The following is a 14,275-nucleotide window of genomic DNA, read 5'->3' on the forward strand; positions in this document are numbered from 1 at the left end:
ATCCAGGGAGGACAGAGGATTAGAAGCAGGCAGAACGAGCTCGGAATCTCTATTGTTGCAGTGTGAGGTGAGAGATGTCATTTCACTTCTGTGAGCCTCCGTTTCCTCAGCTGGAAGATGAAGATAATGGCCTTTACAGACAGTTCTAGTGAGGATGAGGCAAGGTGTGCTGAAGGGCCCAGTGGAGGGCCTGGCATATAGTGGAGGCTCACTGTGTTTTACTGAGTCACAGACAGGTGACTCGTAAGGGTGTTGCAGGTGGAGATCAGGAATGTGTGTATCCAGGCATCGCCCGTCATTGCTGAATGCATCAAGCAGGTGTGGTGTCTGTCCACTGGACATCTTACACCCCTGATTTCTTGCTCTAAACCCTGCTACAGAGCACTCTGTTACTAGCTTCACTGAATGCCAGTAGTTACCTAGCAAAATGTCCTTCAGTGTCGGAAAACCCAGAGGGAAAATCATAGCTGTCTTGATGAGAAAACAGCCGGGAGAGATTGGGCAGGGGAACAATCCAGCCCAGGACTGGGGTCCCTCTCCCGTCGTCCCTGTGCCATCGTGGTTGGGACAGGGTTGGGGAGGAATGGGCTGGGAGTGCTTAAAGCCTGGACAGACCCACCTCCTGAAATGTTAAAAACACACACTCACCAACACTACTATTGTTACTGTTATTTCATGCCTGGAAAAATGGTAGAAGCTCAATGAATTTTTTGTAACTTCTATATTTTTCTATTATGTGTGTAAAGTGCACACATCTGAAATGAACAGCTTGATTAATGTTTTCCAAATGAACAACCACCACATAGACACCACCCAAATCAAGATAATAAGACATTGACGGCACCCAAAGGCTCCCTTGGGCCCCCTCCCTGTCAATCCCTCCCAAGGTGGCTCCTATCTGACTTCTAGCACCATGGATTAGCTTTATCTGTTTTTGATCGATACATTTTTGCTGAATGAATTCAGGATTGCTCAAGATTAGCCAACTTGCCTGAGGTCAGGCAGCTTAGTGGTGAAGAAGCCAACATTTGAACCAGGTCTGTCTCCAGACCCCACGTCCCGTCAGCTGGGGTAATAGGATCTGTATCTCAGTGGTGGCTGCGTGAGAGAATGCGAGCAGAGGGCCTGGCCCATGGATAAGCACACAGATACGACACAAGGTACTCCCAGGGACTTACACATACGTGCCCACAGACACCACGCATGTACGCCCTGGAGACACTCGTGGGTAGATAGACCCACAGGCTAAGGTGCTTACACCCAGACAGCCCCACACAAAGACACACGTATACAAATGCTCGCAGGCAGACATAAACAGGCCCAGACGCTCACAAATACATCTAGACAGACACCCAGACCACCCCACACGGGGAGACCCGCACACAAACCCAGATGTGCACACATGCAAACATTTGCAAGCACCCAGACGCCCCCGCGTAGCCTGGTGGTGCCCCCTTGCTCAGGCCCGGACAGAGCCAAGTCTGATCCCTATCTCGCCTGTCAGCACTGCCACCCAGATGGAGCAGACCCTGGAATGATGCCCGGGGGTCCCCCACCCCCTACACGGGAGCAACGTTAGAAGCAGGGCCTGCTGTCAGGCTGGGGATGGGGGCGCTGTGGAGAAGACATGGCTTGAGAGACACACACGCTGAGTGAGAGACTCCGAAAGATAGTGATAGTGGCAGGAAGACAGGGAGTGTGGCAGAGAGATGGTACCGGGTCTGGGAGACAGAGAAAGAGTGCGACCCAGAGACGGGAAGGGACAGGGACAAAGACGCAGGGGGCAGGAGGCAGAGAGACAAACGGATCAACCACAGACAGACTTCTGAAAAGAGAAACAGCAACAGAGTAGTGAGGAGGTAGAGAGACAGACAAAGATGGGGGCCAAGATTAAGAGTGTCAAGGCGCAGGGGACAGATGACAAGACAAAGACAGAGATTGAAAAGAGAAGCCTCAGAGATCAAGGGAGACCCTGGGACAGATTCAGAGGCTGAGAGAGACCAAGGTAGAGAGCCAGAGCCGAGAAACCGCGATGGGCACTTTGAGGCTGATAAAGGGATACTCTCAGAGACCGAGAAGGGAGACAAATAGAGTCTCAGGCCGAGGGAGAGGCGGGCAAAGGAAGGCAGGTGCTTGACGGGGAAGGGGCTGAGGCCGCCAGCCCAGCTCGGTCTACCTGTGATGGGACTGAGGGACTAAGTGTTCTCACCATTGCCACCTCTGGCTCCGGGGCGTTGTCCCCACCTTCCTGCATGCTGCTCCGACATGCTGTGAATGTGGGGAGTCTCCTGGTTCTTGGGCCCCACACCCAGGCCTGGCACTGGGCAATCTGCAGGAGCTGAGGTCTTGGCCGTGACTTTCCTCCCGTCCTGTCCCACCCCACCAAGTCTCCTTTTCCCCAGAGTGGGAAGGTCTGGGGCAGATCCACTGTCTTCTCTGCCTTGAAAGAATTTTGGCAAGGTGCTTAGCCACTCTGAACCCCAGCGTCTTAATCTGTAAAATGGGGCCAACAGTATCCAGCTTACAGGGGGTACTGTCAGGACCCCTGAGAGAGTGTGTACACGCTGTATTTGTGGTTCGACCAAATACGAGGGGAGCCACAGAGATGTGAGGAAGTGTCCTGAGAAGAGGGGAGAGACTCCAAGGAGGAGATGCTATTTGAGCTGGGATCTTGGATAAACCAAAGGTGACTGGGTGGAGGAGGGGAGCAGGGGGGCACTCCCCGGCTGAGGAAACAGCCAAGGCCCAGGCAAGAGGGCACACAGCACATCCGGGAGTGGAGAGTAATGTAATGGTGGGGCTGCCCCTGGACAGGATGCCTCTGACATCCTGACATCCACAGGCTGCAGGATGAACCAGCCGCTTTCCCACCTTGCACTTAAGCTGGAGTCCCATATGGCAGAACCACCTTTCTGGAGAGGAAGTGTTTGTCGTTGTGACCTGAGGGTCCTGCTGCAAGAGTGGACCCTGCCAGGCTTCATCTGTCAGCTGAGGCCCCAGGGAGGGCTGCCTTCTGGCCCCTGGGGACTCTAGGAGTGCCAGCAGGCCCTTCCTACCTCCGTTTCTACCTTTCCCCGGCTCTGCTCCTCCCTTCCTCCTTGGCCCAGTGCTGGACAATGGGGACTGGGAGCATGGAGATGGTTTTGCCTACAGCCCCTCCCTCTGGCCCCCAGGGCTGTCTAGGAGACAGACGTGCCAACAGCCACTCACTGCCCAACATGAGGGAATCCCAGGGCGTTACAGGAGCCCCCCACCCCCACCCCCGCCCCCCGGAGGGAGGGGCTGGCTCTGCAGGGGGTGAACATCCCAACCCAACTTGCCAAATCTTTATAGTTATGATCTCACTGAGTCCTTCCCACAGCAGTATGAGGCAAGGATTATCATTCCATTTCACTGAGAAAGAAGCCAAGGAGAAGTGTTTTTTGCCCAGGATCACAGAGTTTGGGGGCCACAAAGATATCTTCATTGCAATTCAACCAATCCAGTTGGCACGTATCAATTCCTCTGCCATGCCAGGCACTCTGGCTGGGGACAACGAGAGAGACAGTTCCAGTCATCCTAGGGTCTTGCAAAAGCAGACCGAATAGGAGGGTAGCTGGGACTGGGGGTGCGAGATGCAGAGGGAGCCCAGAAGAGGCTACTAGTAGAGACTGGTGTTTGGGGGACTTTGTGAGTTGGAAGATTGGGCAACTGACCTGGAGGTGTTTGGGGCCACAGGGGGATTAAGGGAGAGGACAGAAGCGTATGCTCAGGGTGTGGTATTTTTCCACCAGTGAACAGCACTCACGTGGGCAGGAAAGAATCACTGCCAATTTTGAGAGGTGGAAGCAGCCTCAGAGAGCCTCTAGCCAGAGCTGTGCTTTAGATCCACTCCGGCAGCTTTCCCCAAATACCCTTCCTGGCTCTCCACCACTCACTGGGGAGGAGCCCTAGCTGGTATATCAATCTTATAAAAAGCTTTTTATTATGAACAATTTCAAACACACACAAAGTAAACAGAAGAGTCTAATGAACCCCCGTGTACTCATTGTCCAGCTTCTACCATTATCCACACTCACTCATTCTTACAACATCTATACCTCCACCCACTGGCCACTCCCAATTCAGTGATGATGAGGAGGGTCACCTGTGGGGTTTGGAAAAGTCCCTCAGGGATTCAGATGGGCAGCCTGAGTTGGGGGCCGCCCACCTGGCCCCTTCATAGGGATGAGCAGGGGAAGCTCACAGAGGGGAAGGAACTTAGCTAAGGGTACCCAGCCAGGAAGCAGCAGAGCTGGGTTTATCCTGCTTAAGGACACTTACTGAGTGCCAGGTCCTGTGTTGGTCACTGGGGAGGCCAGTGAGTACGATGATGACTGCCCTCCCGGAACTCAGAGACTAGTGGGGGATACAAATGTCAAACAGCCTCACAAGTGACTTCCTAATGATGTCTCTGAGAAGGAATATGTGGGGCCATGACAGCATATACACAAGTGAGGGAAAGGACCGCTTCCTGGAGACAGGTGTCACTGAGAAATCAGATTAAGTGAGTGGCAATTAAATCAGCAAGTGGGACGGGGAGGGGGAGAAAAGGGAGTAACAGTGTGTGCAAAGGCCCTGAGCGGAGTTGGTCCAAGGCATTAAAAGGTCTGCCTCTCCGGTGTGGCTGGGGCTCTCAGAGCAAGGGCCAGAATGGTGGTGGTGGGGGGGGGGGGGCGCGGGGCTGGAGACACACCATGGGCTTTCCTGGCAGTATGCTTGGGTGTTCACTCCAAGAGCACCAGGGAGTTGGGAATGATGAATCTGGGCAGGAGGGGACAGGTATGGATGAGAGGAGGCTCTTGAGGTCAGTCAGATGATCGTCAGTCAGATCTGACTGGGTGGAGGCAAAGGAGACAGACTGGGTATGGGGAGGGGAGGGAAGCAGGGGGCAGAGCCACAACTGGGTAGACTATGGGGCCCTTCACTGCAATGGGAAAAGTCACCGGGAGGAGGGTGGGGGGAGATGATTAGGGATTTGGGTTGGAGCTTGTTGGGTTTTTGATGCCTTAAGACATCAAAGTGCTGGCCGATTCTTCCCTTTGGGGGCTCCAAGCCGCAGGAGAAAGGCATGAACAGGCCCTGGGGTATTAACCCATTGCTTCTCTTCTTTGAGTCTCCCATCCCTCCTGAGCAAGTTGGTCCTTAAGCTGGTGTTTGAGACTTGGTCCCAAGCTCGGCGCTGCCCACCTCTCTGGTGCAGGACTTGGGACCCACCCATCTCTGGGCTTAAAGCCAGCCAAGTGCACCAAACTCATCCAAGCTCTACATGCTGGGTGGGCCCCTCTCTGCCTAGGGGTCCAGCCCCTCAAGAACTTCTGCTCAAATGCCCCTCCTTTCTGGAGCCTTCCCTGGGTGGGCCTTCTCCCCTCCTGCCCCTGCTGTAACTCTGCCCCTCTCACCACACAGGTCTGGAATGGTCTCTGCACCCCCACAAGTGCCCTCACCTCCACCTGGCAGCCAAGGGTCTGCACAGGTGTCCTCATGTAGTAAGCGAGCCAATTCATGATGAACTAGGTGCATGTTCTGGGATTATTTTACTTTTTCCTGCCACTGTAAGCTCCATGACTCAGTGTCTCTGTCTCCATAGTACACCCAGACGATGCCTGGCAGGTAGGGGGTGGGTCCTTAACAAATATTCTCTAAATCCTGGAGTGAATAAATGTCAGTAGGGGCAGTCACTGGGGTGTAGGGTCTAATCCTTAGAGCTTTGGCCATAGACCCTGTCCTGCCACTCAATGCTCCCAGGATCCTGGGCAAATGACTTACCCTCTGAGCTTCTGGCATTTTAAATCTGTAAAACGGGGGTAATGGGAACACCCGCTTCCCAAAGTTTTGGGAAGCCCGAGTGACAGAACTCCGGCAGCCACAGCGCAGAGCAGAGGAACGCTCTCTGCGGGCCAGCTGCGGCGGTTTGTTGGGTGCTGTCTCTCACTTCGGGCACCTTTAGGAGCCTCTAGGGCCAGGAGCAGAGGCGAGGCAGGCGGCTCCCCTGTGGGCTGGCCTCCGAGGTTCTCAGAGCCCGGGATGGGGGTGGCTTGGGGCGGTTCCGGGCAGAGGGGGTGGCTGCGGGGCCTGGAGCTGTCGGAGATGGCCCCTGGGGACCGGGGAGGGGGCGGAAGCCGGAGCCGAGGTCGGATCCGGCGGGGTGGGGAGCCGAGACATCCTGCGGGGGCGCCCGCCGGGGCCTAGGGAAGCTCCCAGGGGAGCGGCCCCGGCACCGCGGCGCTGGGAAGAGGGGCCGGGCGGAGGGCGCCCCCTGGCGGTGCACCGCGGCATAACCCCGGAGGTTCCCACCCCTCCTCCTGACCCACGTTGGCTGGGCTAAAGAAAGTAAAGAGACTCCCCGGAGAGAAGTCAGAGACCTGAGCTCTATTCCGGGCTCTGGACACTTTCCTCGGTTTCAAAACGGGAGGGATAATTTGGAGTCCCTAACGTATGTCAGGTCTAGTGGCTGGGACAGCACGGAAGCGCGCCGCGCCGCGATTGGCACACAGTAGGTCTCCCCCCCACCCCAGTGCCCTCGTTTGGGCTTATTCCTGCGGTCCTATGGGCAGGGATGTTGGGCTCAAGCCTGAGGGGCTCCCCAAGCATGGGAAGGTATGAGGTGGTGCAGTTCCAGGCACTCAGCCTGGGCTCCCCGAGGGGCTCGCTCTGCCCCCCAGTGGCCTCCGTGAGCATTGGAGCCTGTGTGGTGTGTGACGGGGTGGGGCGGGGGGAGGTGTAGTGTGCATCGCGGTGTGGTGGGTGTAAGGGGGGGCGTGTTCTGGTGTCGGCGTAGCTGGGTGTGTGGTCATGCTGGTGTGGGTGTTAATTTGAGGGTGTCTATGTATTTGTTGAGATGTGTGTGTCTGTGATCAGGTGTGTGTGTTTGCGTGTGTGTCTGTATTCAGGGGCGTGTGTCCATGTGTGTCTATGTGTGCCTGTGATCAAGGTTGTGTGTGTGTGTGTGTGTTTGAGATCAGGTGTGTGTCTGTGTTCGGGTGTGTGTGTTTGTGTGCACCTGTGTGTTCGGGTGTACTCAGGGGTTCAAGGTGGTGTCTGTGTGCTGCAGGTTGAGGTGTGTGTTGGGGTTGAAGGGTGATTGGGCCTGTCCATGGAGGGGGTGGGAAACCCTAACCACATTTCCTCCCAGCAGAGGGACGGCCAGGCCCCTGCCCTGTCCTTTTACTGTGACCCCTCAGGACTGCTATTTTCTTTACCTCTGCCTTCCCTAACCCCCACTTGTGCCTCAGTCCAGCTCTCTACGCCTCATTTTGGAGATGAGGAAACCAGGCCCCAGGACGCTCCGCCAGAAAGCCGTGGAGCCAGGGCACTGGTCCGACTCCTGACTCCAGTCTGAATTTTGTCCTCTCCCAGGAGGGCACTGCACGCCCTTGGCCCAGCCTGGGGCGGGGGCGGGGCTGGGTTTCGGGGCTGGGCCGCGTGGAGAGCAGGACACAGAAGGCCCAGTGTCTGCCCTTGCCTCCCCTTCCTGGCCCTGCCCTGCTTCAGGAGCCAGGTGGGTGTCCAGTGACAGACTGGACGAAGATGGCCGCTTGTGACATCCACGCTCACTTGGGGGCCAGCCCAGCATTGGACCCACTAGTCCCACCATCCCATGGGCTGACTCTCACTGGGCGTGACCAGGAAATGAAACTTTGCCCATATTTTAGGCTCCTGGCACCCGCTCTCAGCTGGCACCCACCCAGGGCCGAAGAGCTTGAGCTTGCCCTGCTCTGAGAAGGGATTGATGAGTAATTAAGATCAGGATGATATCAACACGTTTATTAATAAAAATTATAATAATGGCTACTGTTTGCTGAGGCCGGACTCTGTGCCATTTCTTTTTTTTAAAGATTTTATTTATTTATTTGACAGAGACAGCGAGAGCAGGAACACAAGCAGGGGGAGTGGGAGAGGGAGAAGCAGGCCTCCCGCCGAGCCGGGAGCCCAATGTGGGACTCGATCCCAGGACCCCAGTATCATGACCTGAGCCGAAGGCAGTTGCTCAACCAACTGGGCCACCCAGGCGCCCCTCTGTGCCATTTCTAAGTGCTTTACACAGGTTCTGGGGAGTTAGTGATGCAGGGGGGTCAGGACCTCGGACTCAGACTGCTAGGATTTCTTCCTGGCAACACTGCCCGGCTGTGTGACCTTGCGGAAGTTGCTTAAAACCTCTCTGCCTCAGTTTTCCCAGCTGTAAAACAACAGTAGATGAATCAATATATAAAAATCACTTAAAAACCCTGTCTGGCATTGAATAAGTGCAACAAGTACTAACTCTTATTGTGACTTTTTTGGTTCTTCACACTACCCTAGGAGGTAGGTATTGTTATCCCCACTTTACAGATGAGGACACTGAGGCTGAGCCATTAGCCATAGGTCACAAAACTAAAAGGTGTCCAGGCTGGGTCCTGAGACCAAGCCTGACACCAAAGCTTTGTCCGAGGCTGTATTCCTCCCACTGGCATTGATAGGATAGTTTGTAGCTAATAGGATTCACCCTCTGAGACTCTAGAAAGGGCTTCCACAGGCATCAACTTGTTTAAATCTCACCAGGGCCTTATAATGGGTCTATAATAATAGCATCTCTCTTGGGGCGCCTGGGTGGCTCAGTCGTTAAGCGTCTGCCTTCGGCTCAGGTCATGATCCCAGGGTCCTGGGATCGAGCCCCGCATCGGGTTCCCTGCTGGGCGGGAAGCCTGCTTCTCCCTCTTCCATTCCCCCCTGCTTGTGTTCCCTCTCTCGCTGTCTCTCTCTCTCTGTGTCAAAATAAATAAATAAAATCTTTAAAAAAAAAAAAAAATAATAGCATCTCTCTTGATAATTGGAGAAATGGAGGCCCAGAGAAAGAGTGCTCTGCTGAAGCTTACCCAGTGAGTGGCAGCGCCACCATTGGATTCCAGGTCTTTCTGCCATTAAATAGCATCATGTTATGTAATTAAGGTTTTGGGGTGTACCGACTGTGTGTCCTGCTGCCCGCCAGCACTGTGTCCACGTGATCCTTTGTAATTCCTACGACTTTCTGAGTGATTCCCGAATCCAATGGGTTTCTTCATTGTCCCTTGCTCTGTGTACGCATCTATCTCTACCCTGCCAGGCTAGGACCCCCTAGAGGACAGGGCCAGAATGTGATTCACGTCCGGGTGCCCAGGGCCAGCATGAAGCCTGGCACAAGGCGAGTGCACAGTGCGATGGAGAAGACACGTGGTCTGGGTGGTTACATGGGTGAGGAGTGCTGCCAGGAGGAGTGGAGGAAGGGAGACTTGGGAGCGAATGTAACTGGGGCACCCGACCTATGGCCAGGGGTCAGGAAAGGCCACCCCGAAAGGCAGACGACTGCGCTAAGATGGAAAGGCAGGTGGGTTCCATGTATTTACATTGATGGTGACACGTTCCTGTGTGATATTTTGTGCCAGACATGATGATAGGCATGCTTTAATCCTCAAAATGGCAAATTACATTCTCCAAACTTGAGGTTGGTACAAGAATTAGCTTCGTTTTATAGACAAAGAGACTCGGGCATAAGGTGACGAGGTCGCGCAGCTGGCGGAGCTGGGATCCGAACCCTGGTCAGCTGCCTCCCTCCTGGCAAAGACGGGGATGGGCTGGGGAGCCTGGGGAGCATCGGCCGGCTCCTTTCTGTCTGCAACAGCTCGGTGCAGTTCTCAGCTCTCCTTCAGTTTTAAAAGCAAGACAGAAGGCACCGTGGGCAGCGGAGATTCGCCGCCGATTTCCTCCCAGCCCAGGCCCATTCTCAGTTCTTTCCTGGTTCCCATACCTCCGTCCCCCCCACCGCGGGAGCAGGGCCGGGCACGCAGCGGGCGCTCGGGGAAGTGGTGCTGACGGATGTCTGGAGCGGCCCCTTCTGGGCTCCAGGCTGGGGCGGGGATGGGGCCAGAGCTGGCTCCCCGGGAGGCCCAGGCTGGTGCGCGGGGCAGCGGGGGAGAGGTGAAGACCAACACTGATTAACCGCCTCCTGCATGCCGGGCTCAAGTGCAGGGTGGCCTGGGCTTGGGGCTGGGGCTCTGGGTGGCCCCCTGAGAGCCAGTCTTCCAGCACATGGGACCCCCAGAGTTTCGCCCGAGCCCCCCGGGGAGCTGTCGGGACGGAGCCTCTCTGGGGTGAGCCAGCGTCTGGGGCCCGCGGCTCCAAGCAGGCCAGGAAACGCCTGCTGGTGCTTTTGTTTTTCCATCAACAACAGGCTTACGTAAACTCCTCGCCGGCTCCGAGGGCTGCCAGCGCGGAGGAGGCGGCCTTATCTGATGGGGGCTCGGCCAGGGCCGGGGTTCCCTGCGTGTCCCGGCACAGGCCCCGCCAAGGGAGCCCTGGCGGTGGGTGGGAGGCGGGGTTTGGCACTCCGGGCTCTGCTTCTCTCCCCCAATCCGGGAGCAGAAAGTGCAGGGCCCCTTTCCCCCCACGACAATCCGGGAGCCAGTCTCTGTCCCCGTACCCCCCCCCCCCCCCGTTCCCAATTCGGTGTCCTGCAGGTGCCTGCCCGGGGGAGGGGGGGGGAAGGGCCCTCTTTCCCTGCGCCCCACGGAGGGAGGGAAGCGGCCTGCAGTGAGATGCTGGGGTGGCCCAGTCCCCAGGCTCAGTCACCTGACTCCTCACCCCAGCTTCGTGCCCGTCCAGGGGTGCTTGGGAGAAAAAGTTGGTTTGCCAGCCTCACCTCCAGACGCTCTGACTTACCGGTGTGGCGGGGACATAGGAATCAACAATTGAAAAACAAAACAAAACTTTACTTGGAAAAAATTTCAAAATTACAGAAAAGGCGATAATACAATAATACAATAAACTCTTGTAGAGCCTTCCTAGATGGACCAGTTAACCTTTGCCACTTTTGTGCCGTCCCCGTGTCCTTGAGGTGGGCAATGTTATTATTCCCACTTTACAGATGGGGAAACTAAGGTTTAAGAGCTGAAAAAAACGTGTCCAAGAAAGTGGCCGAGCTAACATTTAAACTCAGATCTCAGATGAAAACTTTTGCTTTTTGGCTTGCTTTCTTTTTCTTTCTTTCTTTCTTTCTTTCTTTTTTTTTAATTTAATATATTTGAATGATGAGTACCTGCACATAATATATGAAGGTTGTAAGTATGCAGTTACCTTATTCCAACAGCCTGGTTCCTTAAATGAAGGCGGTTTCTGTTACTCCTTTCCTGTGTACCTTTGCAGACACATTCTATGCCTATGAAAACATGTCCATAAAATAGTTTTTTGTTTTGTTTTTTAATTTAAGTAGGCTCCTTGCCCAGCACAGGTCTCACGACCCTGATATCAAGCCCCAAGCAGAAATCAAGAGTCAGCTGCTCAACTGACTGAGCCACCCAGACGCCCCTCCATAAAATTGTTTTTACACAAATGGTATTGTACTATCCATGTTGTTCTGAGCTTCGCTTTCCCCCCTGCTTTTAACTGCATATCAGAGATTTTTTTCCACACTGGAAATATAAAACTGCTCCATTCTTTTAAAAAGTCTATAGTATTCCACAGAATGGATGTTCTGTAATTAATTTCACCAGTCCCCTATGACGGAAATTAGGCTATTTCCAATCTAGTGATATTCCAAGCTTCAATAAATGTCTACATCCATAGTCAGCTTGCCATGTGCATGTATTCTGTATGGCAAATTCCTAGAAATGGAATTCCTGGGTTAAAGGGTATGTGGATTTTTAATTTACTTAGATATTGCCAAATCACACTTCAGGGAGGTTGTACCAATTTGCCCTCCCACTTGCAATGAATGACAGAGCCTGTTTCCCACAGCCTTGCCAACACAGCATGTTATCAAACTTTTTGATCTTTGTCAATCTGTTAGATATAAAATGATATCTCGTAGCTGTAATTTCATTTCTCCTGCTACAAGGGAAGTTGACCATGTATTCAGATGACTAAGAATCATTTACATTTCCTTTCCTGGGAACTGTTTGTTTATATCCTTTGCCTATCTTTTAATTAGGTTTTTTTTTTCTTCCTGATTATCTAGGAGCTCTTAAAATAGCAAGGATATCAGCCCTTTGCTGGTAATATGTGATATGTCTATAATATGTGCCTTTTGACTTTGTTTATATTATTTTTTCATAAAGAATTAAAAATAATTTCGTGTAGCCAAATTTATCAATCTTTTCATTTATGGATTCATTAAACATTTTTGTATTTTATAAAGCCTTCCTTAGTCTAAGAATACTTTTTTGAAATTACTCCCAGGTTTTATTCACTCTAGAATTTGTTTTAGTGTAAGGTGTGAGGTAGGGGTTCAGCTGTTTCTTTGGTTGGCTAGCTAGTTGTCTCAACATATTTATTGAATAATCCATCTTTTTGGTATTGATTAGCAGTGTTACTTTTGTTCTGTACTAAGTTCCTACAGGCATTTAGCTACTGTATTAGTTTCCCAGGGTTGCTGTAACAAATTAGCACAAACTGGGTAGCTTGTAACAACAGACATGTATTCTCTCAAAGTTCTAGAGGCTAGAAGTCTGCAATCAGGATGTCAGCAGGACCAGGCTCCCTCTGGTGACTCTGATGAGTGAAACCATGCAATTGGACTGTTCTCGTTTCTGGTGGCTTCCAAGAACCATTGCCTGGGCTGTGGCATTATAACTCCAATCTCTGCCTTGGTTTTCACATGGCCTCTTGTCTCAGAGTTTATGTCACTTCCAAATTTCTCTCTTCTCCCAAGGACACCAGCCATTGGATTAAGGTGTAATCCAATATGTCTTGAATTCAATATGGCCTCATCTTAACTTAATTACATCTGCAAAGATGCCATTCCCAATGAGATTATGTTCACTAGGTGAAGACTTGATCATATCTTTTTGGGGGACACAATTTTACCCACTACAGGTATGATTTCAAATTTCCTATTCTGCTTTACTGATCCATCTATTGAAGGTTAGCACCCTGTTTAAAATATTGTAGTTTTATACTATGTTCTAATATCTAAAACTGGTCCTCACTCATTATTCTTTCTTTTCAGAATTTTCTTTTACTTACATTGCCATAAGGACTTTAGAATCAGCTTCCTATTGGTATTTTACCGGAATATGCATGTTATATATATTCAGAACATAACACATATATTCAGAATATACATATATTATGTATAAATATATAATATGTAAACTAGGAGAGATTTATATATATTTATAATGTTGAGTCATCTGATCTAAAACCATTCTACATGTTCAGGCCTCCTTTTATGTCCCTCAGCAATTTATTAAAGCTCACTTCTTTTTTTTTTTTTTAAAGATTTGTTTATTTATTTATTTGAGAGAGAGAGAGAGAGCGCATGCCCGCACGTGTTGGGGGGAGGGGCAGAGGGAGAGGGAGAGAGAATCTCAAGCAGACTCTGTGCTGAGCACAGAACCTGACATAGGGCTTGATCTCACGCCCTTGAGATTACGACCTAAGCCAAAACCAAGAGTTGGATGCTTAACTGACTGTGCCACCTAGGTTCCCCCCCTTTTTTAAAATAGGTTTTTCATTTTATTTTTAATTTTTATTTTATTCAAATTTTTATTTAAATTCTAGTTAATTAACATACAGTGCAATATTGGTTTCAGGAGTAGAATATAGTGATTCAGGTTTTAAAATTTTAATTCCAGTATAGTTAATATACAGTGTTATATCAGTTTCATGTGTAAAGTACATTTTTAATAATCTTGTATATTTTATTTTTGTTATATTTGTTTCTAAATATTCTATTATAAACAGGGACTTCTCTTTCATTATCTCTACTAACTGGCTGTTTTATATTTATGAAGGCTATTAATTTCAGTATATTAATTTTGCCCCCAGCCACCTTACTGAGTTCCCTTATTATTTATAATGGTTTTCCGGATGATTCTGTATGGAATGATCAATTTTCCTCATTTCTGATTTTTATACTTCTCATTTCTTTTTCTTTTTATTTATTTTTTTAATAGATTTTTAAAATTTATTTATTCGACAGAAAGAGTGAGAGAGTACAAGCAGGGGGAGCAGTAGAGGGAGAGGGAGAAGCAGACTCCCCACTGAGCAGGGAGCCCGATGCGGGGCTCGATCCCAGGACCCGGGGACCATGACCTGAGCCGAAGGCAGACGCTTAACCATCTGAGCCACCCAGATGCCCCATCATTTCTTTTTCTTATCTAATCATGAGGGCTAGTACCTCCAGAACTATTTTATTTATTTATTTATTTTTAAAGATTTTATTTATTTCTTAGAGAGAGAGAGAGCACACAAGCAGGGGGGAGCGGCAGGCAGAGGGAGAAGCAGGCTCCCTGCTGAGCAAGGA

The sequence above is a fragment of the Leptonychotes weddellii genome, chromosome 14 (assembly GCF_054177405.1).
Source record: "Leptonychotes weddellii isolate Sample4059 chromosome 14, ASM5417740v2, whole genome shotgun sequence".
Classification (NCBI taxonomy): Eukaryota; Metazoa; Chordata; class Mammalia; order Carnivora; family Phocidae; genus Leptonychotes; species Leptonychotes weddellii.